This window comes from Mustela putorius, unplaced genomic scaffold (genome assembly GCF_011764305.1).
Source record: "Mustela putorius furo isolate JIRA1106 unplaced genomic scaffold, ASM1176430v1.1 tig00003974_pilon_pilon_pilon, whole genome shotgun sequence".
Classification (NCBI taxonomy): Eukaryota; Metazoa; Chordata; class Mammalia; order Carnivora; family Mustelidae; genus Mustela; species Mustela putorius.
In genome coordinates this window covers 9,913,811-9,918,583 of record NW_025422117.1, presented here as the reverse complement: position 1 = coordinate 9,918,583, position 4,773 = coordinate 9,913,811, and the positions used below count along the sequence as shown (strand labels likewise).

General features: G+C 33.6%; 1 pseudogene; it reads right to left on the bottom strand.

Annotated features, from left to right (window-relative positions):
- Positions 1-514: 514 nt before the first annotated feature.
- LOC123389453 lies at positions 515-686 on the bottom strand (annotated as a pseudogene).
- Positions 687-4,773: the final 4,087 nt, after the last annotated feature.

Below are 4,773 nucleotides of genomic sequence, written 5' to 3'. Positions count from 1 at the left end.
GTCCAGGGACAAGAAGGTAAAGTTCTTCTCTGTTCTTGTTCCTATTTCTTTCCTACTGCAAACAAATTAAGCTCAGGGTCCTTCAAAGCTAAGTCCTTGGTTCTTTAAAATAGGAGACTCTTGAACATGAAGTCTTTTTTTTTTTTTTTTTAAGTGGTAAGGACAGGTTTTAATCAGTAATACATTGTTGCCTTAGAGAAGGAGGACTTTCATTTTGAGGTTATTGTTCCTGCCTTAAGTGTAAAAATCTAATTGAAACACAAAGCTTATTTCCTATTGCCTCAAATTCATTTAATCCTTCTTTTACCTAGTATTTTTGAAATCAATGAATGTTGCTGAACTATTTGCAGGAAGATGGAGGGAAGGATAGATATTTGGTTTATAGGTCTAAATTTTATTTGTTTTTCATAATTGAAATATTTTAGTTTTATGTACAATGAGTTAACATTAAGGTAGGTATACTGGGTCTGCAGTTGAGGTACATATCTTGGATGACACATTCAAGGAAATTCACCTAATCCACCTTAATGATGCCTATATCTTTCCCATACTGACAGAAACACTGGCGACACATACTGAAGCACATTTTTCTGGGCCAGACTGTGCCGGTTTGAGCAGATGTGGCAACCATCAGAACCCTGGCCAGATTTTCTCAGATGGCTCCCGTAGAACTTCTGGTGACCCATCTTGCTCTCTCAGATTCAATGAGGCAAAAGGTGGTCCAAATGTATTATAGCATATTTCTATTTGGACAAATTTTCTAATTTTTTTCAACTTAGTATAACACATATGCAGAGAATCGGCATACCCACAGTTACATCAAAAGCTGCCTGCATACTCAAAGTCAACTACTATTATGATTTCTAACAGATTAACTCAGAGTGCTTTTGATTATGTTTTAAATTCATATAAATTAATTATATTGTATGTAGCCCTTCAGATTTTGCTTCTGTTATTCAGCACTACTTTTATAAGACTCATTCATGTTGCTGACTATAGCTCTACCTATGCCATCTTAATTTCTATATGTTATTCCCTTGAGTAAATTATATTCCAATTAATTGGAAATCATGGATTGCTATTTTAATTTTCCAGTTTAAAACGCTGACAAATAATATTGTTACCAATATTGTTTTTTGCATCTTTTGGTACACATGTGCATACAATTTGGTTTAGAAATTGTTTTCAAGGGGTGCTGGGTGGCTCAGTTGGTTAAGTTTCTACCTTTGGCTCAGGTCATGATCCTGGGGTCCTGGGATCAAGCCCTGCATCAGGATCCCTGCTCAGCAAGGAGCCTGCTTCTCCCCCTCATCCTGCCTGCTGCTCCCCCTACTTGTTATCTATCTCTCTCTCACTGCCAGATAAGTAATAAAATCTTTAAAAAGCTGTTTTCAAGATCACTAGATGACTAGAAAAAATTTTCCAAAGGGGGTGTACAAATTGAAATGTGTGAGCACTATATCGTTGTCAATGTTTGGTATTGTTATGAGTTTGGTTTTTTTGTTTGTGGTTTTTTGTTTGTTTGTTTGTTTGTTTGTTTTTAAGAGTCGTTATTAGAAGGAAACTTCTACAAACTGATACAAGGTTACTGTGAAAAACCTACAGCTAATATTACATTTAATGGTAAAGGACTAGCAATTTTCCACCTAAATGCAGGGAATAGGCAAGGATGTCCATCTACTATTTCTCCTCAATATTTTACTGGAAGTTTTAGCCACTATAAAACAGATAAATGAAATAAAAGGCATTATGATCTACAGGGGGAAGGAGTAGAACTATTTTATTTGGAGACAAGTTAATTTTCTATATGAAAAATGCTACAGAATTTACCAAGAAGAAAAGCTACTAGAACCAATAAGTGAGTTCAACATGTTTGTATGACACAAGGTTAACCTATAAAAATGCCTAGGTATCCACCTTCATTCTTAAAGAGGATTTTTATGGAGTATATAATCCTAACCAACACATTTTTCAGCAGCATTCTGAAACGTGTGTGTGTAGGATCCAAATAACCAATGCTTTATCATTGACACTATTTAGAAGCCCCAATGTATGATAATAATAAAAAGCAAAGTTGTTTCTACTCAGTTTTATTATGTATTTAAATTAAATAAAAACAGTGAACCCAATTATTGCCTATGCTTGGGACAAAATGCCCTCCCCAGTTGCAAGCAGTTATCCATTATTATTATCCAGCTTCCAAACTTTTTGTTCAAAAGCCAACTGTTGTTCTTAATTATAAAGCATGATTGTTACTTCTTTGAAGATAAAATAAATCCTTTCCCTATCTTACTGGCTATTTTATAGACCTCTCTTTATATTTGTTTTTAATTTTTAATTCCATATTTCATTTTTCTCAGGTTTTGTGAGAGTTTGAAAATGTGCAATTATTTCATTACTTTTCTTAGTTGTTCTCTTATTTTTTTCCCTTTATTCTAACCTGTCTTCAATTTGCCAATTTTTCTTCACTTATTTAATCTGGTGTCATTGAGTTTTTAATTTTGATAATCGTATTTTTCAATTGTAGAATTTGTATTTTTTTCAGATCTTCCATGCAATATTTATCATTTCCTGTCCCAACTTGAAGCATTCAGTCTAGTCTTTTATCTCCTCCAACATTTTAATCTTAGTTATTTAAAATTATAAACCTGGAAATTTCTATATATAGCCCTTTTGTGTTTTACTGTCTCTATATCTTATTGCTCGCATGCACATATACACCCAATATGCATCCATGCACACATATCACACATCATCCAAAACCCAAAATAATTATATGAAAAATTCTTCTTTCTATATTCTGAGAGCATATCTATTGAAAAACAAAATAAGCATTGTTAATTTTAACTAGAGGAAACAGAAAACTATCTTCAGGAATTCAGAATTTAATACATAACCTTCAACAAGTCTTAAAAACTATTAGTGTTTAATTTTAATGCACAAAATATTAAGCAAAGGTTATGGTACCTGTGGTACCAAACATGACTATTTGATGGTGAACTTGGAAAAGGACTTATAATTAAAGAGAGGCATGATTTGTTGAAGGGTCCTATTTTCTTCTTAAACTTTCCCTTATAATGTGTTTCTGTCTCTTCATGGGACACTGAAGTGAAATCTTTTTGTTGTGAAATAAAGATAGTGACCCTGAAAGTGAAACTACTGTGCTTTATGGCAGTTGTTATACTGCCAGGTGTCAAGGTAGTCAACTGGGACAATGGGCCATACTGAAAGTAATAATCAAGCTATTGCACAAATATAGGTTTTCCCTGACTTATGATGAGGTTACACCTTGCCCATCATAATGTGAAAATATAAGTCTATAATACATTTAATATACCTAACTTATCAAACATCCCAAGTTAGCCTAGCCTACCTCAAATATGCTCAGAACACTTGCATTGGCTTACAGTTGCGCATACTCCTCCAACATAAAACATATTTTATTATAAACAATTGAATATCTCATGTAATATGTTGGATTCTGTACATAAAGAGAAAACAGACTGGTTATAAATGTTTCACTTATTTACCCTGGTGATCATGTGGCTAAGTGGGAGTTGCTGTGCCCAGCATCAGGAGAGAACATCATAACACCTATTATTAGCCCAGGAAAAGAGCAAAATTAAAAATTCCAGTTATGATTTCTACTGAATGTGTATCACTTTTGTACCATTGCAAAGTTAAAAACTCCTAAGTTGAACCATTTTAAGTCAGGGACTATCTGTACTGCAATAGTGCAGGGAAGAAGCAAAGAGCAAGAAAAGTGGTAGCTCTCTAATTTCCATGTTTTTTCCCCCACAGATCAACACAGGCTAGGGTCAGTGAGATGACATGCAATGTACGTGGGAAAAGTTGAGGAGAACTGAGGAGAACTGAACAAAAGTCTCCTGTCCAGGATTATTTTCAAAGCTTTGAAATCGAATTGAATTTTCCCTGCTTGTTTTCAGACTTGCCTGGGACTTGAGACCCCTCTTCCTTCTGTTTATACCTTTTTGGAATAGCAATTTCTATCCTATAACTATCCCAACAATATATTTTATAAGTATATAACTTGGCTTCAAATTTCACAAGTACATAGATAACAGTGAATTTTGTCCCTGGATGAACATAGCTGGATTCTCACCCGTAACTGATTTAGGTGAGTTTGAGTTGGTTATATTTAGATGAGGTTTGGGACTTTGAGTTGAAACTGAAATCACTGAAATGGATTAATAATCCTTTTGAGGATGTGGGATTGTGTGAATTTATTTTCCATAAGGGAAAGACATTAATTTGGAGGAAGACAGAGGGTGCACTGTTATGAGTTGACTTGTGTCCCTGTCAAAGATTCATTGAAATCCTCAGATTAAAATACTCTCACGTTTAAGCAGAAAGTCTTGCATAATAACTCTACAAAATGATTTTTGTTCCAAAGTCAATATACTTGAGTATCAGATACAATTAATGACAATAAGTTTGGTTTTTAATGTAAGTCAAATTGCTATAAATGTTTGTTCATGTCTATTCTGTTTACAAAATGATTTCACTTCAAGAATAATCATTGATTACAATAATGATTAACATAATTAAATAACATAATTTATTAACATAGCTATTCAGTTTGATCATAAACACGATAACAAATTGGCTGAAATCTTAAAATCACTATAGCTAGGATCATTTCACCCAAAACTTCCTAGGATGTTTTTGGCACATGTCCCATCTGCCAAATTTATAATCCAGGCAAATGGTAGCCATAAGCAAGAACAAAAGCTTCAATGTCTATTTGATATT